The 27,163-nt window shown below is 40.6% G+C and overlaps 1 long non-coding RNA gene across 1 annotated transcript; it reads left to right on the top strand.

Annotated features, from left to right (window-relative positions):
- The first annotated feature begins 596 nt into the window (after positions 1-596).
- Positions 597-18,687, top strand: LOC108406107 (uncharacterized). The gene is made up of 3 exons (XR_001855366.3): positions 597-4,680; positions 14,514-14,664; positions 15,500-18,687. It is a non-coding gene; the product is annotated as an uncharacterized lncRNA (long non-coding RNA).
- The last annotated feature ends 8,476 nt before the right edge of the window (positions 18,688-27,163 follow it).

The raw sequence follows: 27,163 nt of genomic DNA, 5'->3' as shown, positions 1-27,163 counted from the left end.
TTAACTATCATAGCTCATTAAGTACATGCTTAAAATGGGGTTAAAAAATCATTTCAGTATAGACAAACTATATTTGAGATCTGTTCATTTAGGAGACTAATATTCCCGCCAGAAACACTGAGATTCATCATACATGGTAAATATTTGTTTGGACAAATTTTAAATTGAGGATCACTTGATTGATAGGTAATTGTTTCCAGCGTCAGCTGAACACTCTCAGCTGTCATTGCCACATCACAAATTGATGTGTTGTTATCTTTTTCTGTTTTCTTTCTTTCTCTCTCATTTAAAAAAAAAATTTTTCCTCAAAATTACTTTCTTATGACCAACTCTTACATTGATTTATTCACTAAGGAAAAAGCACATGACAGTCTTTTTTATCTCCAAGGGACCCAAGATGTCAGGAACCCCAGAAGGGTTTAGGGCCGGACCCCTCCAGCTCCTGAGCGGCATTCTTCTGCACCCATGTTCTCCGGGAACTTCTGGCGTCTCTCCTCCTCCCCCTCACTCCCCAGTTAACCTGATAGCTTTCCAGGGGAGATAGTCAAGGTTCAGAGGGAGGACTGCCTGTGATGCCCTGAAAAAAAAAAAAAAATATATATATATATATATATATGTATGTATTTTTTTTTAGACTTAGACTTCCTTAGGAGACCTAGGAGTTAGAAGATGGGACAGAAGTGCATAGGTTCAAGTCAGGAAAGCTTCCTGGAGGTGGTCTTTTGATTTTTAATAAAGAAATAGAAGGCATAGGAGAAAATATTGATCAGTTCTTTTCCTTAGGGATAGTGACTAGATAAGAAGAGAAATATTCTGTTTACATTAAGTATATAAGTCTGATTCTTATTAGACCTGCTCCCTAGTTCCTTTCAATTCCCTGGCCTATAAGATAATGCTTAGTTTCATGGTTTCTTTACCAATAATAAATATGATTGTTATGGCTAATTAACACAGCAATCTGTATTTTCATTTACTCCTCACTGCTAGAAAAGTTAGTGGCCAGAAGGAAAAAAAGTGAGATTCTCTGAAAGGTAATTTATTCAAATACTTCCCTCGTTATTTTTTTAATAATAAGTTTAAAAATCTATTATTATAGAGTAATTGCTCATCAAATTTCTTTTTAAAAGTCAAAGCAATTTTCAAATTATAAAGAACTTCTCAAATGTGTCTAGATAATTATGAGGCTGCATTTTATATAGCTCCTGTACCACAGTAGGCTGCAAGGCCTAGTATAATCTTTACCTCTGGAGCCCAAGATTGCACCATGTTCACATGTGAGGCACCATGTGACACATGTTAAATGTACAGCAATTCCGTGGTTGCAAATGCATACATATGGAAATTATCTATCAGCTTCCTATAATATCAGTTGCTAGGACCAACACAAATTACTTTCTCCCATTGGAAATTTTAAGGATAATGCTCTGTAATGGATGGATGGATAGTAGATAGATAGATAGATAGATAGATAGATAGATAGATAGATAGATAGATAGATAGATAGATAGATAGATAAATGGGCTATGATTTCAACTTGTAGGAAGTGAAATGGGTAACAATCCCTGGAGAGTTGGAATGTCCAGAAGGACTCTTGCCATCAGCAGAACAGTTGCATCTAACCTTGGGGGCAGGATTATGGTGACTTTCAGCCCCTTCCACAGTTTTCCCATCAAAACAGAAAATCAGAAACCAAATGTGGTTCTGAGGTTCCTTGCCACAATTTCAACCTACCAAACAGCATCCAAATAATCCTGTTTTTAAAAACTGTAGATATCTATGTGTAAATATGAATCTGAGCATCTGTGGGTTTTCCTTAAAAATGCAAAGAAAGGCCGATTTTGGAATCTCTAGGGTTGTGAATTGATTCTAGGAAATAATGCAGAACTAATGCAAACTGGAGGATTTCCCCCATTGGTCACTGGTATGTGTGTATCCACACACAGGCAGTAGTATCTGCACATACACTGCACCTTAGTGCCCTTTTCCTATTCAGCTCTCTAATGTGAGTTTGAGTTGGTGTGCTCACATCCTGGGACCTCCCGGACACCTCTGGGGCCCTTGGTCATCTAATAGCTGCTTCTCTCAGATACCTAGGCAGTGAATATGCCGACAGCTGCCAGGAAAATGGTCTGGTTCGCTTTAAACATTGCTCTTCGTCATTCTTCTCTACCCCCCAATACAGTTGCCGGCTGTGATCTGCTGCCTTTCAACTTGGAATAAAATACATTACTTATGCAGTGAATGTTTTTAATGTAACAAAGCAAAGGAATAAAAATGCCTTACAACAGTTTTATTAAAAACAAATTCCCACAGTAAATACATATACACTCTGTTTCTGGGAGCAAAATAGCCAAGGACTTCACTGCTAAGTGCTCTGGGAAGTGCTTATAAATTACTTGAAATAAAAAACATTGTTGCCTGGACATCAGGGATGAAATGCTGCAGTTTGTAATAAATTAACACAGAACTTTACTTCCCCTCCTCGAACAAAGCAGCCATTTGTCTGAATAACCCACATTCAGCTGTGAGTTATATTTTCACAACCTCAACTGCATTCATTTGCAAATTATTCTGCAGTTTTAATGCTCAAGTTTTAAATACCTTAAGAACTAATAAATAAAGCAAAGTAGAGCAAACAGTTGGCTTGTAGTTTAAAAACTGCCCTAATTTCTGTTTTTCTTTTGGCTTTTTTCCTTTCCTCTTTTCCCTTTTTCTTTTTCTTCTTTTCTTCTTTTTTTTATAAATGGCATAAAGTTTCTTTAAACTACATTTTAAAAATAGGAGGCTAAAATGAATTTGGGGGTATTCACACCAGAGAGAAGTTTCCATAATTCCATTAACTGTGAAGGTATTTGGTAGTACTCATTTTACATTTTTAAGACTTTTCTTCTACCAATACTTTAATTTAGTGACAGAATAATTTATAACTATCTTTGAGGTTTTTCCCTTTGTGTGTAACTTTTGTCTGCTAGTCTTGGAATTGGTTAGATTTTTTTTCTCTCTCTCCCTCTACTAGACTTTGTCCAGAAAAAAAAAATCTCAAAAGAAAAGTCGTGTCACTTCCCTTGAGTTATTTTGATTATAAAACAAAAACTCTGCAAGAAAACTCTTTTCAAACCTGTTCTGTAAAACAAAACGAACCGCTTTCCAGGTTCTTGAAAGAAAAATTTGATAGAAGCACTTATAGATTCAATTTGAGATTTGAAGGTTATTTTCCTGGCCTAAAGTGGGGGGGGAGGCGGCGAAGGCCAGTTTCCTTGTGCAGAATTACTGGCTTTGTTGGATTTCTTTGCATTGTTTTAAATAAGGTCCTGTGTAGCCAGTTGCACCGGATAAAAGTAATGTCACCATTTACAGGAAGTGGATTTGGGGAGGAAAAGTCCTCAGAAGCATGTTATTTTCAGAAGAGTGCCTTATAAAATATTTTTATAAAGTAGGAGTTGAAATCATTTAAAAATCACCCTCTTTTTATAAATCTGTTTGGAGAAAGCTCTTTTGATCCCCTCTTTCTTCTGATCCTCATCTTTTATTTTGCTTAGAGGTAAACAACGTTTGCCTCATTTAAACAACGGCATTTGCCATTGTGGTTCTTAAATAGTTTTCCAGTCACCCTATGGCAATTCATCACATGGGATAAAATGAGGATACTTTGCATCTAAGACTTTTATCACCTCCCAGAAAATGTTTGTTGTTTTTTGCTTTGGTTCTTTATTCACTCCCACCCCTACCCCCACCCCGAGCTGCGGGGGATTGTTTTAGGACATTTCAAAGCCTTTTGTGGAGAGGGAACCCAAGTCCCTCTGTGGAGAGTAAGAAATGTTGATTACATGCACTGTAAAATGGGAGATATTCCCAAATTTCCTTTTAATTAAGACATCTACATAGCCATTGCTCTGCAGAAAGAGAGAGATTTCCAAACATTTAAAAAATACGGAAGCTTTTAGAACTGCAACAGATACCCCGACCTCTCCTCGACCCTGGGGTGAGGTGGCTGTCACCTGGGGGGAGGTAAATGGACATTAGTAACTCCATCAGAGTCACATGGGGAGGGGCACCCAAAACAGATGCAGAGGTAATCACAGGACTACAGAGCTTTAATACCGCCGTGGGCGTCAGTTAAGCGAAAGGCGCTTGTCTGGTTAGCCGGGTCATTTCTGCATATGCACACAACCTTTGTCCTTTTAAAAAATCACTCTGTGATGACTGGTTTGATTCTCTGACCATCCAAGCCTGATTAAGAGCATTTGCTTAGGCCCTAAAGACTTCATAGCTGGCCACCCATCTGGTGTTAGGCTTGAGTCCGTGAAAATCCCTCAGCTTAGCACTGAATATTCTTTTTTAAGACGTTTAAGTAAAAGGGCTGACATTAGCATATGTTCCCCCCAAGTGTCCTGTTGAACTTTCTGCCGGGCATTTACCCTACGACGGGCTTTCTGGATGTTGTCCAATGAGAGATTGGCTTGGAACTGTAAAATTAGCCATCTGCCTATTAAAAATGTAACCAGCTGCATCCGATGAAACACAGTGACTATTGAAATGAACTCATCCGGGAGAGAACTCGCGTCCCCTGCTTGGACATTTTTCCAACCTACTGCTGGACTGAGACACTCCACGAGCAAAGGCCCTCCGTCCTTGTTTGGAGGAAAACGGCATGACTCAAGGGTGAAGAAGGCTGAGCGGGTTTGTTTCATTGCTGAAGTTCTGGCATTTCTCAGGTTGACTTGGACCTTAAGTGTAGAATTCTCTGTTTCTTTGCTACTTGCTTTAAACATCTCTCTCTTGCAGGAGAAAGTAAAATATAAACGAGCAAATCCCTAATATCTCTCCCCTACTTCAGTATGCTGTGTTCAGATATTCCATTCCAAACCCAGGCTTCTAATAAACCTTAAAATGCAAGCCTAAAATACCCTAAGCAACCCATGATAACTTAACAACAGAGAGCTGAAGCCAGAATTATTCCTGCAAGAGCTACCGTTTCAGCAGACACTGGCTTTCCATATCTACTACAAGGTCTGTTTATTAAAAATGAGAACTTTCAATAGCTTGAGCTATTTTTCTCTAAAGCCTAATGGAGCATTAAAAAATAATTCATTAACTAATTAACAAAACTGTGTTTATTTACAGTATATAAAATGTTTCTATCAGGGAAATAACACACCATAACACAGCGTTGTGTTGACAGCGAAACATCTGCAGCTTAATTTAATGCATTTACTAAATGATGAGGGGAAATCAAAGGATGTTTAAACAGCTACTTCTCTGCCTGTGATTTTTGTTTTTCTCTCTTGAGGTCACAGGCACCAAGATGCCCCTTGGGAAGCTGCTGGAGCTGCTTTCAAAGGTGCAAAGAATAGTAATCTTTACGCAATTATGGGAGCATGGGCACTGCACACAGCTTGGCCTCGGTGCCCGTTAGAACTGAGGGATCCATACGCATGTCCTAAATGCAACAGCTCTGTAGCCATTACGTGATGTTAGATAACATGGAAATTGCCCTTTTTGTATGTCAAGATCAGTCAAATATTGACAACTTCATTACTTTCAACCTGAAATTTCCCATCTGGACAGTATCTTTCTCTCTCCTCTCTCTGTCTCTTTCTGTCTCTCCTCACTTTCTCATTTTGCCATGGGCAGTATTTTTGCAAACATACATAATTAAGCTCAGAGTGAGTATTAATCGATACATTTGCCTATTAGATTATTCTATTTTAAAATGTGTTTTTCTGGGTTCATTTTCCCACTATATATCTCCTCTCTATTGCCCCTGCCTGAAACCTTTCAGAAGCCAAAGGCTATGTATGCTTCTTTGTATGTTTGATTCCCTTATCATCCTCAGTATGAAACCCCAAGAAAAGGAGAAAGTAGTGATCATATTACAGACAATTCAGGCGGATGTGTAAATTACGACCTCTCAGGAGGAAAAATTATAGCCTGAGGAAAATAAATAAGTAACCCCAGCAACAATACATGCAATGTGACGTTCTGAGAATTTGTCCTCCATTCACTTAGACTTACAACTCAGAGTGACCTCAGGAATTACAAAATTAACTAGGAAAACATAAGCAGCTTTCCTCACAACATCCAGCATAGTCTGAGAGTCTGCCTTTGTTTTAAGTGCACAATAATAATAATAATAATAATAAAATGCTTAATTTCAACTCACCTGTGCAGAGGCCATCCCTATGCCCGTTTATAGTAGGACCCTGGATATACAACAGCCATAAGGAAATTTCAGTTTCACCTGTAGCAATTTCACCAGTTTCAGATGCAAAAAAAATTTTTTTTGAACTTTTAAGCTATGTGGAACAAATAGAATATATCACAGGTCTGTTTAAAATTAGATTTCCAAAAAAAAAAGCTAGTTCAGCAAACCTCACTTTACTGGACAAAATTGTTTTAACCATGTCCCTCTGGATTTATACACAGGAATTGTGTCATTTGTATCTTTTAACTTACAACACCAGTGTCAGTTGTGGGATTAGCTGAGTTTGGCCACATTGTGCTTTTATAGGTTGAGCATGGACTTTGGTTTGGTTCGCTCCAGGAGAACTGGGTTAGAGAACCGTCTAGGCCATGTCAAACCATTTTCCCTCTCCACTAGCTCCAGATTTGTTAAAGCAGGATACCAAATATCTGTTGCCTTGTGTCAGAGTTCCTTTTGATCAGAAACTTAGACATTACTTAGCAAATATGCTACCACAATGCTGTCTGTTAGCCTGGCAGACATTGCTAGTGGATTACCAACAGTGGTTCTCACTGACCCAGGGGCAGCCTCAGAAGGCTTCTCCACACACATACTACAAATCAATCTGAATAGGCTCAACAGATGAAATCTATTAGCTGAAACTAACAGATCCACCTAGGGATCAAATCAAGGACTCTATTACTTACCACTTTGTCTAATGTGGCCTCAATTAGCCACATCCTAACTGATCAGCTCCTTCAATTAAGCAGGTTTATTTTTCCTTTGGCTGTTCTCTGTAAGAAAAAGAGATATATATAAAAAAAACAACACATATTGAGAGTTATTGGGACCTGTAACCTCCCAGGCTATCTCCTATGATGAGGTCACAATTAACCTCAACTTGTGCTCCATCTATACTCCCCACTCTAGACCTGGACAGTGCAAAATGTTATTTAGGCTGACAACCTAAACCACCTTTGTTTCTCTCAACTGTAACTATGACTACTATTCCCAGTAGACTGAGACACTTTGGAAGACTAAAGAAAATATACCCTTAAAGAATTAAAAACTAAAACCAAAAGAATTTCTGACATATTCACATCTTCTGGTATCATTTGCATTTTGGACCACGGAGATAATACTCTAATCAGAGCTCAGTGAGTGCTCATCCCTCCATAAGTTCTTCAGTAGCTCCCTATTACCTGAAAAATAGTTAGCCCAGGCACTTTTCTGCAAAAAGACAATATACTTTATCAGTCTTTATCTCTTGCAGTCTCGTCCCTCCACACCCTCCTATTACTCAACCTCTGTAAATTATTTGCCTGTATTGTTTTCTCAGACCCAGTGCCCTTGCATGGACTGTTTTCTCTGCCCGGCATATGCTATTTTCTCTGCTTGGTTAACTTCTACTTAGCCCTCAAGTTTGAATATCAGCCCAGTCTGTGCCTAAACCATGAAAGCTGAGTCCATTGTTCTCTTCCTTATGCATAACTGTATAATTGAGTTGTGAAGCAGAGAGGGTCTGAGTCCAGGCCCAAGAACAATGCTCCTGAGTTTGCAAGCCTAGCTGTCCCCTTGATAGCTGTGGGTTTGTAGGCAATCATTTAACCTTTCTGTGCCTTGACTTTCCCATCTGTAAAATGGGCATGATAGCAGCTAACTGAATATTAAGAGATAATGATATGTAATATGCTTAGAATGGCAAATAGTGTCAATAAATGTTAGCTATAATTTTCCATCATAATTTTTAACCTCCACATCTGGGAACTCCCATGGCATTCAGGGACTTTACAGGGACGTTACTCTGTTCATCCTTATACTCCCAGTTCTTAGCCTGGAGCTTCACATGGCCTAGGCACCCAGCCAAGGTTTGCTGAGGGACTTGCTACATGAAGAATAAGAAAATGGGAAAGGTGAACAAAAGGGGAAGGGCTTAGAGTAGCTGAAACATAGAGAACATATGTATCCTATTAATACATATTTATTATAAAAAGGCAGCTGAAAACACAGCTTCCTACACATGAGGCTACATATAGCGATTCATCAAGGGAAAGCACAGAATTATGATTTTTGTAGGGAAAAACCCTCACTGGGCTTATTTATTTTTCTACCCCACAGTGAGGACAGGAGGTTTGATGAAACCTGATGCCTAAATGTATGATCTTTTATCAATCTATAATTGGATTGCCAGAAATCCAAACCGCGTCCTGTCTGGCCAGCGAAGAGTCATGGTGTGAGGGAGCCTCAAGAGGCAGACGCCCAGTTAATGTCATGGAAGCAATGTCTTGCTTGTGGTGTGTGGCCCCCATTAAAGCACAGGCTCTGGGTTTGTATCCCACAGAACTGACCAGCCAGGTGATCCTGCGCAAGTCACTAACACTCTCTGTTCTCAGTTACCTTGTCTATAAACTTGGAGATAATGTGGGCATTACATCATAGGTTATTGTGAAACAAAATGAAATAATCCTCAGCAATTTCTAGACACAGCATGTGGCACAAAATTTGTACTTTATTTTTATAAAAGGAGGCTTCTCAAAGGGGACTGAGAGGTTGGGTTGGTGGAGTGGAGTGAAAGGAACTTTCCAGATAAGAAGAGATAGGCTAGGAATGACATGGTGAATTTGGCATTCTGTGGAAAAAAGTGTGCTTTCTGCTCTGCTCTGTGTTTGGATCGGCTTTTAAAACAGCACAACCTCCGCTAACCTTAGTCGCAACACTGTGCTGAAATGTTACTCCCAGGATTTGACATTTCTTTATTCTTTCTACTGCTGTTTTCTCCTTTGTTGCTTTGAAAATATGAATTAATGATGAATACTAATGAGCTCTGTGACAAGGAGACTCCACTAACGTTGGGAGCTTCAAGACTCATGACACTTCAACAAGGGAAAGCCTAAGAATTTCCTTTCTCTGATTTCCAAACTCACATGGCCCAAATGCTTACTTTCTCCCCCTTTCCTCCTATCCAACTCCTTTATTTTAAAAATTGTTAAGGAATTTTCATGAACATGAATGAGGCTTTGAACTTGTTCATAAGAGTTTATGCATCTACCTGGAGAAGACATGAAATTGCTTTTTAAAAAAAGTATTTTTGCAATTTATGAAAATCTGAATGCCTTTTTATTGTTCTTTGCTTTCTTTTTATTTTTCTCTTTTATTGTCTCTGATGCTGTTTCATGGAGTTTGCGAATTTGTGGAGCAGCCAACCAGAGGGGAAGTTAAGTTGTTGTCACGGAACATGTAGTGACTTCCAGGCTGATGCCAATTTCCCTCCCTTTCCAATAAAAAAGCAGTAGTATTTGTCTGCCATTGACAGCAAAGACAATTTTTATGGCATAGTCTGCACCAGTGCCTCAACACAGTGGTAAATATTTCAGCATTAAAAGCTAAGGAGAAAACAAGAAAGACTATACTATGCAGAGTTTTAGAATAAAGTCACGCACAGTGGAGTTGGGTACTGAAAACAAAGATTAAGCACCCAACTTTCTCAGTCGATGTCAGTACTTACACTAAAGAGGTTTTGTGTGTATTCAACAGATGTGGTAGTTAGGAACAGTTTCAAGGAAGAAATAACACGTTGCCATTAGAGCCGTCTCTCCACCCTAAGTTCCTTTTCTTGGCTGAGCTTTTAGGACCACAGGCCTGGATGTTTACAACTGATAAGAAATACCAAGAAGAGAAGGGTGAGCAAGAGCCTCAGGGTCCATCACAGCTATCCCAAATCAGACCCCTACATCACCCATGCTTGGGAGGATGAGCATGAAAGGGGCATATCGCCTGAGATGAGCTCTAGCTCTGAAGATGTGGATTCAAATCCTAACTAGTGTGTGATCATGAGCCTACTGGTCCCAAGACTCAGTCTGCCTGTATGTAAAAATGGGAATATTGTTAGAATCTCCTTCTGATGGTTGTCAGGAGGATTAAACTGGGCAACACTTTGAAAGGGCTCAGCATAGTATCCAGCTAACAGTTAAGAGCTGAGTGAGTGTTTGTTGATATACACAAACAGGTCAAGTAATACAGGAGCCAAGCTATTCAGTGGCCTCTACTCATTACAGAGGAAAACATTCTATCCCAGATTTAGCAGGAGAAGGTGACCTTCTTGATCAGGATACCCTGCCCGCAGGACATCTTTGAACTAGAATTAGAATTGTTTCCATTTCACTTAAATTGAGCTTAGCAATATTTCCCTGACTTGCTTTCCCATTTCAAGGGCAGCCATTTACTATCCCCACTTCAATATTATTCTTCAAATTATGTGTAACCTGCTAGCGAGTACATTGACTGAACAACAAACTCACCCAGAACCTCCAAGTTCTGAGCAGTGGTTGTAGTGCTGATAAGGAGGGAGTGACAATTTGCAGGAAACATCAGTGATATTTGAAATAGTCTCTGTCCTTGAAAAACTCATAAGCATATGAGTGCCAATAGACACTTAAATAAACAACAATAATAGTGATGGTTTGGTATAAAGAATAAGAGTGTGGACTCTGAGCAAGACTGGATTCAAATCCAGGCTCCACCACTCATCATGTTACATTGGGTGCATCTCTTAGTCTCTCTATGCCTCATTTTCCTCATCTATTAAATGGGCATGAAAACTTCCTATTTCATAGCATTGAATGAATTAGTATGCATAAAGCATTTGGAATAATGCCTGGCACATAAACTTTACCCTAAAAATAACAAATGAAAATTAAAATTTGGTGTGTTTACTAGGGACCCAGCACTGTGTAATGGCTTTGTGTGGATTATTTTATCCTAGCCTCAAAAGCAAAAGCACATACTAACCTTAGGTAACTTACTTGACCTTGGATGTAAATTGCCCTTAATGAAAATCTGTCTATAAAATTGTTGAAAGGACTCAATAAATTAATATGTGCAGAGTTAGGGCCAGGCTTGTACGAAGTAAGTCTCAGCAAAAGGACCTACAGAGTTCAAACTGTTTGCCATATTCACACAGCTAATTGATTAGGATTGTATCATGATTTTATCCCAGGCATGCTTTTACCAGCTTACTATAGTGACTGATTCAATATGGCAAACACCCAGAGGTCTCTGTACTGCATTATGAAAGCACACATCCACCAGTCCTGCCTGGGAGGATCAGAAAGTTTACATGAAGCAGATGATTCTTTCTTTTCTCTCCTTCCTTCCTCCCTTCCTTCTGTTTTTCCTCCCTCCCTCCCTCCCTTCCCTCTCATTATAAAAATGGCAGTAGACATTCACTTACTTTGGTCTGATGCAATAGTAATGACTCAGCATACACTAAAAAAATGTTACAAACTCTTGTGGGTCAAGAGACATGATCGTTTATCACAGTCTGAGATGTAGTCACACGTCACGTGGTCATGCCAGGCTTCAGTCATGGCTGGTCTGACTCAGCCTGAAGCCAAGAGGAAAGCAAATGTGGCTAATTAAGACTAGAGGGAATGTTTAAACTGTGTGCAACTGATACTCCAGCCACCGTCTCCATGTTTTCCTGGAGATGAAATCCTGCTCACAACCGAGTATTACCGTACTTCTCAAGATCCTTGCAGTTGTCCGGGAGAGACTTGAGGGGAAGGACTTGGCACTTTGGGAATTATCCTGGTGGCACACCTGAAGAACGTTGACCGATGAGAAAGGACAAGTAGTGATTCTTGAATTATGCTTCTATTTACACTATAATTATAACATTGAAATCTAAAGCTTTGCTTCTGCAGGAAGAGCACAGGCCTTGTGTCCCTTCAAGGCCTCCATAAACACAGGTTAATGGCTCTCACATCTACAGTGCCTGTAAAGGAGCAGTGAACCCCGGAATGAAACAGTGCATCTCATCATTCCTTTGAAAGAACAACAAAGCTCTCTTGGCTGTTTGGTGAAAGATCCCCAAATAAATACATCCTTAAGAAGTACAAATAGGTTTCTTTACTAATGACTTAGAACCTACTGGGTAAGCACTCCCTGAAATTGTGTTGAGCTCCAAATAAAAGACACCTCCCCCTCCTGCTAATTTTTCTTTCAACTTCAGAAACCAACTGATTGGCACAAGACACTAAAACATACTTGTTCCCAGCTAGAGCTCATTACTGAGATCCTCTCCAATTTCAATCCCTAGATAAGGAAGCTTCACAAGCAGGTTTATAGCGGTAGTAGTTCCACAAACTCCTCCAAGGTAAAAGGATTCTTGTTCCAGTAAGTGCGGAAGTATCACAAGGATATATAAAGTAACTTGAAATGGGTTTTACAAAGCCATTTGTAATCCCTAGTGATGCACATTATTACATTAAGGGATCTGCAATAAAAAAAGAAGTATTGAACTGTGTTTAATGTAATGCTTCAACTGGCTTAATGCATGTTTAATGCAACACATTTGACCATAGAAATTTAAAACACACATATATATAAAATATATATTTTATGTATTTCTGTACCTAATTCTATGGAAAGACCAATATCTATCCTGAAGAGATGGTATCTAATGAAACACGTGACAAAACGCTGGTCTTGGTTGAACTGTGTTGGTTGTGTTGACATCTGGGTCACAGGTAAGTGAGACTGCTTTCCAAGGAGCTATATGCATGACTTGATGTCCGTGGGAAGTTGGCTATGAAGAGGATTATGTGCTAGAGCAGAAGGAGAAACTTGGAGTGCAGGAATCACTGAAAGTGCAAACACAATGGCAATGGAGAAAAACAGCAAGGCCTCTGAATAACCAACACCAGCTCCATCCCCCACCAATGCTTACATGTCCCAGCAGCTTAGTTTTGAACCCTGAAGAAGAGATGTTTAAAACCAAAGGCTGTCTTCCTGAGCAACTCTGTGAGGTCCAGTCACTGGCTTGTTGATTCAGGTGACATGTGGTTCAGTGACAGGTGACAGAGCACAAGGCTGAGGGCAGGCAGCTCAGGGGAGCAGGGTCCTCCTAGGGCAGCTGTGTCCCAGGCTCGACAAGGAGGTCAGACGGAGGCTCATGAGTAGATGCATTCCAGGGCATATGGTTAATACCATCTGCCCCGAGATGCTCCTGAAGACCTGGGGACATGCTGTATAATCCAAAGACAACCAGTTGTTGCAGTTAGTGTGTGTAGAGTTAGTCAATCTTGAGGACATATTAATTGTGCTTGCAATCTCTAAGACTTACTGGATTTTCACAAGACATTTTAATTTCATATGTAAAATACCCCAATCCATTCTTCCTCATTTACCCTTAAGCATGACTAAAATCAGCCCAGATAATTTGGAGTCACTCTGTCTGTAAATACATGCTTTGTAAAACCCATTTCAAGTTACTTTATATATCCTCTTTTCAAAATCTTGTTAATTCTATTCTAATTACCCATGAACAGCCATCTCCTCTCACCTCCTCAGTGAGTGCTGTGTGTGCATATTATGGCCCTGGTTACTGTCATGCTCATGGGACAGAGCATAAGCCTTAAGAGCTGCCTAAGAAAACAAAAACAAAACAAAAAACAGCCTTCAAGAAACAAAACCAAGAAAGTCCTGGTGTCATGCTATGGGAGGGACTTGTGATCTTGTAAGAAATATTTAACATGAATATTATTGTAAGAAAATGCTCATACACATCTAGCATGGGGGTCATTCTGCAGGATAATGTCTGAGAATCTTCAAAGGGCACAGTACGATGAAGAACAGAGGAAAGTAATGGACTTGTCTGGATTAGGGGAGACAAAGACATATGAGCCAATGAAACACAAGGAAGTTAATTGAATCCTGGATTAACATTTTTTTAAAAACCTCAAAAGAACATTCTTTTTTTAAATTTAGAAAACGAGTATAAGCTGCATGTTGGATAATGTTACTGAATCAATTATTTTCTCAGATATGATAATGGTATTCTGGCTGAGGAAGAAAATGTCCTTATTCTTGGGTGATGCCAGATAAAGTATTTAATCAGGGCAGGAAAATGTATGATGATGTTTGCAGACTATTCTTTTGGTGGTATGTGTGTGTATGTGTATGTATATGCAGAGAGAGAAAGAGACAGTATATGTAGCAAAATGGTAACACTTGGTGAACCTAGGTGAAGATATATGGTCCATTCATGATACTGTGTTTCCAACTTTCCTGTGAATCTGAAACTCTTGAATTAAACAAATATATTTTAGAATGAAAAATTCACAAAAAAATAAAGAAAAAATGAGGAAATAATCCATAGGCAAAAATGATATAGCTTTCTTTGGTCTAGGTTTTTTGGTACAGTTATCTCCCCTTCATTACCCTATGTTTCATGCAGTATTTTCTATCCTTTTTAAGAAATAAAGAAGGTGTCTAAAAGACTATGATTCCCTCTATATCTCCCCTTTAATAAATGTTTCTTTTCTCTCAGATAGCTCAACAAATCAGGGCACTCTTCCTCACCTGTTACCCAGTGACTTTTTCAGGAACCAAGAGGTGGATCTCACACATCATGACGAGTTAAGACACGCTCTTGAGTGTGGCTGAAGCATGGATTTCGAGTTCAGCGTTTCAAAACCAGAGTAAGTTAGCTGAGGCAATGCCTGGGTGGCTCAAAGAATTCAGGTTGAAAAGATTGATTGCTGACCCCCTCGAGAAAACCCAATCCTCACACCTCTAAAATGTTCCCAGAATATCCTCTTGGATGTTTACATGAGAAGGAATGACCTCTGTGCCACAGTTAGAAGCTCCTTGAGCAGATTTTCCAGTAAGACCAGGTAGGGCTAGACTCATGGTCATCAAAAGAAAGGTCAAAGGCAACAGAGATTGACCTAAAGAAGATAAACTTTGTAGAACACAGGAACACTGCTTCCAAGTATCCACATTGCTTAAATACAGAATAGAAACTAGATAAATTATCTGTGGCCCCAATACATAGATATCAGTCACAGATCAATTTCGACTGAAGAACAAGAATGAGTATTTTTAAAGGGAAGCGGCCACACGTGGAATAGTGCGATACCCCTATAGGTAGTAAGCACCCCACCAAAGGAATAATGGAAATGGAGGCTGCAGTACCACTGGGTGAGGCACTATTTTAGGAATAATTGAAGCATCAGGAGAAGGTGTAACTGGAAAATCTCTTCTAAGATCTCCTTTTGCCCAGTCACGTGTCTCTGTTCTTTACTCTCCCCGCGACAAAGCAGCCTCCTTGAAATAGGCCCAATGGCAATAGCGCTGGTCACTAAGACCCTGCTCTTTTCATGCACTGTGTCCTTGGCTATTTGGAAAAGCTTAGCATGGAACCATCAAAGCGTGTCACCTGGCACAGCAGGGGGGCCACAGGAGCTAAGGTGCCTCTTGGGGAGCCTTCTAACTCTCAACATTGGTCTTTGTGCATCACCCCTTGATCACCAGGTACCCTAGACAGCCTGCTGAAAAGAAGTCAGAGGCTCTCAAGCTCCCAGCGGGAAAACCTTGGAGCCCTGTTGTTGGAAATAGCTCCCAACCTGCATCTCAGGCAGGTATTTTTAGGTTCTGTCTTGAAGACACAGAAACTTTCACACATTTCAGCTTCTTTGTCTGGAGTCACTGCAACCCCAGACATGTCATTGAAATGGGGTATAATTGTGGTCTCCTCCACCCACCAATCTGAATGAGTCTAAAAGAGCTTCCTGCTGTGCAGGAGAGAGCATGGAGAGTCTTTTCTGGCAAGGGAAAGTCAAAATGGATTTTTTAAAATAATAATATGTTGATCAAGAAGAGAAAAAAATGTCTGTTGAGGAGAGGGGGCTTGGCATTTGGGCTGATATGGAGGGGAAGGTTACCTATTATTTTGAAATGTGGTCTTAGTTCTCTTTTGCAAGCTGCAGATTTCAAGCTTGGAGGAGCTAATGTCTCACATTTGAAGTTAGAAAATAAAGATGCTTGGAATCAGCTGAGTTGGATCAATGGCTGTTATTAATACGAGGCTTTCTGAGGAATAATTATAATTGTCAGTCACTGGGCATAGCCTGACACTAAAAGGAGAAATAGAAGATAAATCAAAATGATGCAGGGCAGATATAACTGGCAGGAGAATTCTGCTAGAGCAGAGGAGCTGGGAGAAGGAACGTGTGAGTTTCCAAGAGCATCTGGCCACCATCTCACCATGGGGCACATCAACCAGAGTGACCCAGGGCCTGTGTTTTCAGGGAGCTCAGAGACAATTGTCTCAAGGGCCAACTGATCCCAGATGTCCGAGTGGGCATTAGGTCCCTACAGCTCACTTGACCATGGGAAGCAACATGATTGAATCACTCACAATAATGTGCCAATTACCCCTGCCATCCATGGGTCTGGATACAAGACAACAAAGAGAAGCTGGCTGCAGTGAAGGGTATGTGTGAAATAGGTTTAAATGGATGATGGGCCATTTTCATAGGAGTAAAATAGTAAAGCATTTGCCCACACAGTCTAGAAAGGAGATCACCAATCGTCAACTTTCTAAACTTAACTTGATTGGAAAGCAAGTAACTTCCTACAGGAATGGGATTTAAGGAGGCTCAGGGGACCCTGCATGATGGCTTCTCCCAGTCCCGCATCCATCAGGAGGAAATTGATGATCAAGAAAAAAAAATTCTATTCAGGGTGGAGGCTCTGAGTTTGGGCAAATGAGTCCAACAGTTATGCTTCTAAAAGATTATGCTGCCTTCTGAGGCTCAATTATTTAATATACAACATTTAATCCAGAGATCACCTGACCCTTGCCAAGCTTCACCTCTCACACACCCACAGAGAGCAAGCCTGACCTAGTAGGTGACTATGTCCTAAGTTTGATCCTAAAAGCTTTTACTTGATCTTCATAACAACCCTATAAAGAAGGAACCATTATTATCTCTATTTTTAAAATGATGGAGCCATGGCTACATGGGATTAAATATCTGGCTCAAAGATCCACAGCTACTGAATGAGCAGAGTTTGAATTCTGAATTCTGACCTGGATTCTTAACCACTAGGCTACCCTCCCTTCTATTTGAAGCACTGTCTCACTTTCTCTTTATGACAACTATATGGAGTTGTTCATCCCACTGACAATCAAGAGGAGAAAGCTACTTGGAAAGTCACTTGGAAAAACAGTGGGCAAGTCGGAACCCAAACAGCCCCAACATTGAGCCCAGGGAAGATAACAGAGCATGGTCCCCAGCCACTGAGTATTCATGCAGCCACACCGTGTGAGGACCCCCAGCCAGCAGGGACTGTGATGTGTCACGTGGCCCACCCCCTCTGGCAGGGTGGGAGGCGGAGCCAGGCAGGCAGACCAAGAGGAACAAATTTCAAAGCCTACAGAAGAGACCACCATGTAAATACCTGTACACCTTTTAGGTTCAAACTGTGTATTAAAATAGCCAAAATTTGAAACAAACAAACAAACAGACCCTGGCCTGTCAAGTTGTGAAAGTTCAGAGCTGAGCAGAGAAGTGGTTTCATGCCAACTTTTCATAGAAAGTGAAAAAGCAGAGGGCAACTTAATGAAACCATAACTGAGCTGCTGAGAAAACTTCACTTCTTACTGGAAGGAAATTATGCTGGGCTGGAAGCATCAATTATGCAGAGTTGCTTATTATTACATCTTTTCATCTTCTACATTGGCTGGAAAGAGCAGGAATAAGGAAGATAAGGAAAAAGAATCTGAGATCTCCCCATTCCCAAGCAGCTCGCTTTCATGAAAGGAACTTTTTTTTTAGCTCTATTGAGGTATAATTGATAAATAACACTGCAAGATATTTAAAGTGTACAATATGATTATTTGATATATGTACACACTGTGAAAGGATCCTCCCATGAGGTTAATTAACATGTCTGTCACTGCACATAGTTACCAAATTTTTTGGTGAGAACCTTTAAGTTCCACTGTTAGCAAATTTTGATTATATGATGCAATGTTATCAACTATAGTCACCATGTTATACATTAGGTCCTCAGACTTTATTCACCTCAGACTGAAAGTTTTGTACCCTTTTACCAACTTCTCCCTCTTTCCCTCACCCCTGGGCAACCACTTTCTACTCTCTGTTTCTGAGATGGACCTTTTGTTTTTTAAGTTTAAAAGGAAGTGTTTTTTCAGTTATCAGTAAGAACCAAGCAGAAGCCAGTTCCATATTAACTCAGGAGCTGGACATAGCCTTGCAGAGACAAATCTGAAACCAGAAGCGGACTGGCTTATGAACTCCGGGTCTCAGCATCTCATGAGGTGTGTGATTTCCACTGTCAGCTGGAACTTCCATCTACTTTGGATATTTCTATCAAAGAGTTTCTCAAAGGCAGGGATTGTTTTTACTCATCTTTGTATCCTTTTGTGCCCACAGAAAGCTCTGAAGCTGAACTGAAATAGTTGAGATGGTGGGAGAAGGTGCTTGTTTGAGATCCAACTAACTGTTCTGTCCCTGTAAATCTTGGTCTCTCTGTATTTTGACTCCTACTTGTAGACTGAATGGAGCTGCTTGAGATTTTTTACTGTTACTGTTAAAAATGTTGACTGTTACTGTCTGTTTACTAACTGTTACTTATTTGTGACTATTACTGTCATTTTAATAAAAAACTATGCACATACAGAATAAAAAGAAAGAAACATTTGCTGCATTGAATGCTCTTCCTATACCTCCCAAGTGTCCAGGTCTGGAGAAAAATACATGTTCACCAACTAACCTGTGATACCATTCCCCCAATGGCAGATTCAGAAATATTAAGCGTGGTTTTTCAGAAGCAATAGCCATTCCTTGCCATGTCTGTTTTAAACAATCCTCGAAAAGGAAATACAGTAAATAAGAGCAAATGCCACCACGATCTTTAATTGCAGGTCCCAGGATACTTAAAAGATGTTGGGTAAAAATTATGCCCTGTTATTGAATGTCAGGGGCCCTGCTCTATAATTGTGTTTATTCCTGTTCATCCCAAGAAAGCTACTGGCTTTATGTAAGGCACACATTTTCATCAAGCATCTATTGTGTGAGATGCTAGTTTCTGCTCCCAGGCTGGTGGGTCTCTGCTGTTGAAGGTGAGTGTCTCAGCACCCAGCTAAGCAGTCCTAAATGAGTCTGTCCTTCATGCTTGTGCTGACTTGCCAAACACTTCCAGCAATGAAAATAACCAGGGAGAATCAAGAGCAGATCCGAAGAGATGCCCGGCTTCACCCCATCACGTACCACCTCCCCCAACAAGTGACTGTTGGATCCTCCCAATCTTTATTTTTCCATTCAAGTTGGGGAGGATCAGGACAAAAGAGAAAGAAAACAGGAAGCACGAGGAGAGGGCAGCCCGGCGTGTATGACTAAATGTCAGGTTGTACAGGAGAGTTATAATTAAAGTCCAAGATGACAGATAACCATAAAATCAGATTGGTTCCTTTCCACATGGAAGGAAAACATAATGTTGTCGTCCAACCCAAGCTTTTTTGTAAATTGAAATTACAGTTTTATTTGGAGCTATTTTTAAAGGTCCATTAATTAAAAATTGGAAGCCATGCCAGTGCAAGAAATACCATAAAAGGTGTTAGATTTAATGATCACCAAGGACTATAATTAAAAGATGATGTTATCTGAATATCAAAAGCTCTAACTCCATGTTTGTTTTTGATTGAAAATAAACAAATTCAGGAGCAGAAAAAAAAATAGAAAAGATATGTACAAAATGGTTGACTTCTAAACAGCTAAGGAAATTATAGTCATCATGTGTGGGAAAAGAACAAACACCTCTTAATTGCATTTCATTATAACGTACCTTTCTCTGCTCAGTTGTATATATTAATTATAAAAATCGTGTTGCAGAGCAGAGAGGCTCTACAATAGTCTTTTCTCCCCTCTTCCTCCCTTAATTCTGTCTGAAGCAGGATAGAAGAACAATATCATCTGTCATCTGCAGAAAGAGCTTTCAAAGACAAAATCATAAAAAGAATGAAAGGCTATTATATAAAATAGAAAAAAATGCTTTGATTTCACAGATTTCCCACTTATTAATGTTTAAGGTTATCTGTTCTTTTAGAAAAGTATCTTCTTATATTGTTTTGTATGTGTACATTCAGGTAACATTACTTTCTGATAACTGTATCGCATAGCATATGCATTACGTAGATATTGTTAATGGAAATGGGGAGTGGGTGGGAAGCAAGCATTATTATGGAAAGATTCCATGCAGGACTTGAGGAATTCTATAAGAAAATGATTGCTTGGCTTTGAAACCAATGTTTTGATAAGGAAAACCAGATGCTCTCTATCCCTACAAAGGGCGATGAGGGAAGTAATAAGCTTGCCGTACAGTAAGGAAGCCTCCATCTAGGCACTGCAAGGGCTAGGAGAATGCCAGTGTTTTAAGACAGTGGAATGGGGTAAGCCAAAGTAGCATTCAGAATCCTGCTTATCAGAAATCTATTGAAGCAGGTGAAATCCATCTGTTTGGCAAGGGTTACGGTATGATTATAGAAAGAAATAGAGATCTTAACCTGGGCTTTTCGGAAATGTATGTGCAGTATTGTAGTTTTCTGAACAGATGGCCATAACTTAGCAGACTTTCAGCTGAATCTGTAACCCAGAGAGACTTAAGAACTTCTCCTCTAGGCCCTTAGCACTTAATGTGTGGTCCAGGGACCAAGCACTGGCATCACCTGGGAACTTCTGGGATAGAATCTCTGGTTTCACCCCAGACTTGCACAATCAGAATCAGCATCTAAGCAAGATCCCTAGGTGATCCACGTGCACTGTAAAGTGTGAGATGTGCTGATTTAGATGAGCCAGTGATGACAATTGGTGGTGCTGGAGAGCCAGAGCCATGTTTCTCCAGCTGTGGCTGTGGGTCCTGCAGGCTCAGCTTTAATCCTGGGCTCTGCCACTGACTGGCTGGCTGTGTGATCTGAGGTCTTCAGGAGGAGGTGACAATACCTCTCTCATATGAGCATTGTGAAAATTAACTGAAACGTGTGTAAAGCCTTTAACAGAGTACCCAGCACATAGAAATCACTTAGTAACAATTACTAATCCCTGGGTCTTTGTCACATTCTGGAAATTACCCATGACATCAAAAATGTTGTGACCTATGAGTCAAAAGCAGTGGTTCTCAACCAGGGGCAATTTTTCTAAAGACACGTTTGACTGTCCTGACCTATCTGAGGGATGTTGTAGAGGCCAGGGATGCTGCTATCTCACCCACAGTGAATGAGACAGCCCCCCCACAAGAAGGGTTACCTGGCACAAAAATCTCAAACTTGTGCAGGTGTTAAGCCAGCATTAGAGTTCTATGAGTACTTAGAAGGTTACCTGTCTCTTTAACTTTAAAACTGAAAACGCAAAAGAGAATCGCTATGCTTGAATCAAAAATCTGAGTAAGGTTCCTACAGGGATTTCACCCCTGCAAGGAAAGCAAAGAGTAAATGATCAGCCTATCAGGATTAGGTCTCCCTCACCCTGTTCTGTCACCCATACTTCACCACCCTGTTTATTTGCTTGGCGCACACTTTGTGCTCAATAACTATTATTCACTTATTATTGCTTGATTTCGCTCTGCCTTCCTTGGAGGCCTTGAGAGGGGATCTTTCAGCTGCCTGTATCCCTGATGCCTAGTCCCATGCCTGGCATGGATGGGAGCTTCTGAAGTGTTTGTTCAATGAGTACATTTATGCCAGACTGCCCAGGAGATGTCAGTGAGACCCACTGGGCAGTTTAATATACCTGTTCTGGTCCCTCTGCCTCTTTTTAAAGAACTGACAAAAACAGAATAAAACCTTGAGCTCAGGATTATTTTGAAATCTCATAAGGATTCCCAGAAATGAGATGTGATAAAAGAGAAGAAGCTATGCAGATGCACGCCCATCCCTGAGCAGCAAGGCAGTGTAGAGAAGACAGCAGGTTTCAGTACTTTTTTTTTAAGAAAGTGAAAAAGAAGACGGACTCTGGGGTCAGGCAGAAATAGATTCAAATTCTCATGACCATTTATTAACCAAGTGACTTGGCTTCCCTGCTCGAAGCCTTAGTGTTGTCACCTAAAATGGGACAATCATCAGAGAAGGTATTCTGAGGATGGAAGGACGTCACACAACCATTCAACAAATACTGACTGCAGGCCTACATGTGTGGAGCACTGTGCCAAGTGCTAGTGCATAGAAACCATTAGCCACAGTTACATACCACTGACCCTCTCACAGGCCAGCAGGGTCCATGAAGTCCCTGGCAGGGATCCCGGACTTTGCCTACCACTTGGGCAAGAGTAATGGTGACTGGAGGAACATGCCATATTGGTGCCCAGTGATGTTTGGCTTAGTAAAAAGAACCAAAGAATGGTTTAAAATAGTTTGTCAGCAAATTAAGTTGTCCTTTGTCAACCCTAGGTGGAGGGACACATCAAAATAATCTGGTCAAATAAATGACTGCTTTTGGAAATTGCTTTTGTGAAAGGTGTGGATCTCTGTGTTAGTTCCAATATCTGAAAAGTAGACCTAACTTCAATATCCAAGGAAATGGAGAAACATTTGGGAAATTGGAAAAGTCAATGTAATGGAATTCCTTTTTAACATTTAAAAATTAAAATGGCAGAAATCCATGGAAAACATAAATATATGGAAGAAAAAGGTGTACGTACATATTCCTCCCTGAATAATCTAGCTCTTTGGTCATACTGTCCAAGATAAAATGCAAGAAATGAATAGAATTATATTAGAGTGTTAAGTACATGTTCTGTTCATTTTTTATCCAAAATCTTCTTTAATCCTTCTAGAACTTCTTTCCTATTAATCTCTATAATAATAATTAAATACTTTAGTGCTAGATTAATGACTAAGAATTTTCTATTTAGAAAAAAAATACTCTAAGGAAGGTCCCAGAAGAGGGAAATAAATAAAAAACACATTGGAAAAATTAAATATGGCCAGTGGGTAAACTGTAATTATCTAGCTCTTAACAGTTTGAAACAGAATGTTATGCAGATGGTCATTTACATGCTTAACTAGAGAGAAAAGAAGTAGGTATTTTATCTGGGAGGGAAAAAGGCAAACAACTGTGCTTTGAAAGCAAAGACTCACTGGATAAATTTTCATCCCTCCTCAAAGTTGAGTCTTCTTAGCACAACAAGATCCTGGACTATGGCTGCTCTGCCACAGGGCACATTGAAATGTTCAATGATCATGCATTGAGGGCAGAAAGATCTATTTCCAAATACCTACTTCACCTCTTCCTTGTCATTTGACCTTGGGCAGGCTGCTTAACTTGTCTGAACTTCCCTTTGTTCATCTGTAAAATGGAAATAATATTCCTTATTCATGGGCTGTTTAAAAGATTAAATTAAACTAAGCTTTAAGTAAATGTGTAATATCTAACTCTGAAAAGTATCTATCAATTATAGAGTTACTATTGCTACTCTATTAGAGTGCTCTTACACACTCCTTCATTCCTATTTGTGAGTGAGGAAATTTGGGGTGTTTGAATGAAGGGATCTTTTTTACCTTCAGCCATCTACACCCAAACTCAAACTCCCAACCTCTGGGATTCTAACCATCACTAATTGCTTCTCCCTGAGCTGTAACAGCCGTGCCTTTCCTGTTGGGTAGTTGATGAGTCAATCAAATGATGCTTTTATAATGCAGTGAGTGATATGGAGGTTGCTGAAGTACCTGGTGGACTGTGTGACACTGACAGTTCCCCTTGGAACAGGGAGTGGGATTTGATGCATTTTCTGCAGGATATTCCCAGGGGTGCCAAACAAGTGCCCCAACCCAATCTACCTAGAATAACCATCTGGCAGGCTGGGTAGATGCATACCCAACCTTAGTTCTCATTTCTATGGGAATGGTAGTTTGGAGACCAATATCTCAACAATCCTATCTCGATATCCACAGCATTGCTCTGAGTCCCCAGCCTGTGCTGCTTTGCTTAGTCCCTCTCTTTCTACCAATCATGCTACATCCCATGGTGCCAGGGCTCTGTCCTCTACCAGCAGATCTAGTTCTTTCATCAGCATATTCCTGGTAAGGACTCAACTTCCAGTAACAGTTTCTTGAGCAACTTCTGTATAGAAAACATTCAGATTCTAAGGTGGGATTCCCAAAAATCATCGCAATGGAAGTCACTCACTGAGTGCCCCGCACAGTTCCAGAGGCTGGCTGTGAGGGGGGAAGAGTGAGGAACGAGTGCATATGAGTATCGGTAAGTACCGTCCGCACCTCAAGGACTCAAAGTTGAGTTGGGAGAGCCTCAGAACGGTGCAAGAAAAACTAATAAGGGCTAATCAAAGTGTCAAGACCTGGAGTCTTCACCACGGAGGAGGCATTTTGATGATAGAGGCAGGGGAGGAAGCAGGGGAGGGTCAGGACAAACACTGTGGATAAGCGCTTCTTGAGCTCGGCATTTCAGAGTCAGTTTTTTGGTGGGCCAGATGAAGAAATGGCACCCCTGGCTAAGGGAACAGCATGACCAAGGGCTGAGAGCATTGAGTGTAGGGAACGGGAGGCCAGCAGCCAAGGGTGGCAAGGACAGTGATTCTATAGGGGAAGGCAGTGGGGAATAAAGTTCATGTGCTAATAAGATCAGTCATTATATTACCACCTGCTGTTTATTGAGTCCCTATTTTCTTCTAGACCCTATAAGAGATACTTTATTAATAAAAACAAATCTCCTTTATTAATAAAAACAAATCTCAGCTAGGGTGCATTGAGGATGTACCATGTTAGGCACTGCTTAACACTTGACATGAATTTATATCACTAGGTAAATCAGCTGTTATGTATTAGAGACTTTTCCTGTTCTGTTTCTAAGCAGATCTGTAATACACTGAAGCCTTCTTCAAGCAGTGTTGGGGGATGCATGGGTCTCCCACCCAAGTGCACCCTTTGCTAGCTCTGTGACCATGGACAAACTACTCCTCTCCTGAAGCTCAGCTTTCTCATCTATAGAATGAAACACAGTGAAATTAGTGCCGTCACAAGGAGTTTGGGAAGAGTAAATGAGAGACTGTCTCAAAATTACAGCACAGAGCCAGCTGCATAAGCACTTACCTACTAGTCATTATTACTATTACTCCACCAGGTGACTGAAAGCTGACATAGCCATCCAGAGGACATAATGGAGAACAAAGCAAAATACCCGGTTTCCCTTTTTTCTACTACCTGGCATGATCGCCTTTTTTCCAAGTCATCAATTCATGGTTGTGCCTGTTGACTTGAATGGTACTTTGACTCTGAAATGCCCATGTTTGAAGGACTCATGCATGTAGCCCTCCTCTAGGAAGCCTTATGGGCCCATTCACTGGGCCACTCTGATCCACAAAGCCCATCCCCTCCACCAACGGCCCAGCGTTGTTCTTCACAGGCTGCTCCTATCACGTGAGCTGGTGCAGGAGAAAGGCAGCTAGTTTACGTTCTCTGCGCCCTCAGACTGTCCCAGCTGGGAACAGGGGTGTCAGAAAGCCTCCAGTCATGCACGGACCCGCCCTATTCCCACAGACACACACCCACCCTCTCATCCTTTCTACCCATCTTCCTTCTGAAGGTCCACATCAAGACTGAATTCCCACTCCCAACACTATTTTCTTCTTGTAAACTTGATTGTTCTGATGAAAACCTGCCACGATCCATCTTTCATTGTCTCTTAATTTGATATCTCTACATTTTAAGGTGTTTGAGGTTTAGGACTTTAAAATTTTTTCATCAAGTGTTTAAATCAATCTCTCTCCTCTTTATTGATAGAAACTCAAGCCTGCTGATTAACTTTTCAATCAAAGCTGCCTGAAACACACACTAGTGCACGCAACAGAGACTGTAGCTTCCGTGGCAACTAACGCAGCCATTTAGCTGACTTCTCAGTGTTTCCAGCAGCCCCTTTTGAAGTAGAGGAGATTTAGGGGTTGACCTGAATTGCCCTGCTCATAGTGACTGTTGACAGAAGCTCTTTCATTGAACCTGTTTCCTGCATGCCTCTGAGATTTCTAGAACACACCTACTACGTTCAGGGTTGGAGCCAGAAGATGCAAATTTGAAAGGAGCAGAAAAAGGGAATAGCATTTTTTTCTCTCTGTTTTCTTCCTACTCTTGAAGCATTTGGCAGAGCTGATTAATACACCCTGTACTAGAATCACAATCCCTCACTAGGTACATAGCCATAGGTAGGTAGATAGTCTTTTTTACCATGTATGAGGCATTGCTCAGAATGCTTACCCAAAATGTTGGAGGAAAAGTGGAGAAAACAACAGAAATAATAGTAATAATGGCAGTAATAATAATACATATATCCAGCACTTTCTGTGCGCTTGGCTTTATGCTGAATCTGTCCATTTGTCATTTCACAGCCCTAACACAGTCCTCTGTGCATGTAAGGATCATTTTTCTCCCCCTTTAACAGTTGAGAAAATGGAATCTAGAAATGTTAGATAGTTTGTCAAAGATAATACAGCCAGGAAACAGCAGAGTCAAGGCACCTGGGCCCTAAGTCTGGCACCGTGACCCAGGAGGCCACTATGCTTAAACCTGAAGATCTTCTGTGTTCAGGCTGTATGCAACCGAAAACTCATTGAGGGCAACAGTTTTGTCTCCTACAAAGTCTGGTGCATGGTAGGTGCTCAAAAATGTTCAAATCAGCAATTCTTTCAATAAATGTATCTAATCAGAGCCAGACCACTTCTAGATCCTGGTGATACAGCAGCGAATGAAGTAGCCAGTGTCTCAGTCCCCATGGGGCTTAAGTTGTAGCGAGCTGAGGGCTCAGCTTTTATCCTTGGTTTGCTGCGACAATCACTGCCTAAAGTGGATTCTCTCGTTTTCTGGGGAGTGGGGTCATGAACCTCAGATGACCTATGTTCAAACTTGGGAGAGGCTGTAAAGATGTCTTGCTCACAGCCCCTGAACAGTTGCCCTGCATGTGACATGATTTCTTTTCTTTCAGAATCTAGAATATAAAGATAACTCAATCCAGGTTAGGAAATGATAGACAGAAACAGAGGGAACCTCCTGGCAGCTGGACTACAGAAAGGCTGGCAGGTGAGGGGCTTTCTCCCTGCTGGAGAGTCCATCCTCCCTAATTTACAGTCTAATTGAGGTATGTGTCACCCAATTTTGTTCGCCATCAACAT

The sequence above is a fragment of the Manis javanica genome, chromosome 17, assembly GCF_040802235.1.
Source record: "Manis javanica isolate MJ-LG chromosome 17, MJ_LKY, whole genome shotgun sequence".
Lineage (NCBI taxonomy): Eukaryota > Metazoa > Chordata > Mammalia > Pholidota > Manidae > Manis > Manis javanica.
The sequence above is the reverse complement of the archived record's forward strand: the minus strand, read 5'-3'. Positions and strand labels throughout refer to the sequence as shown.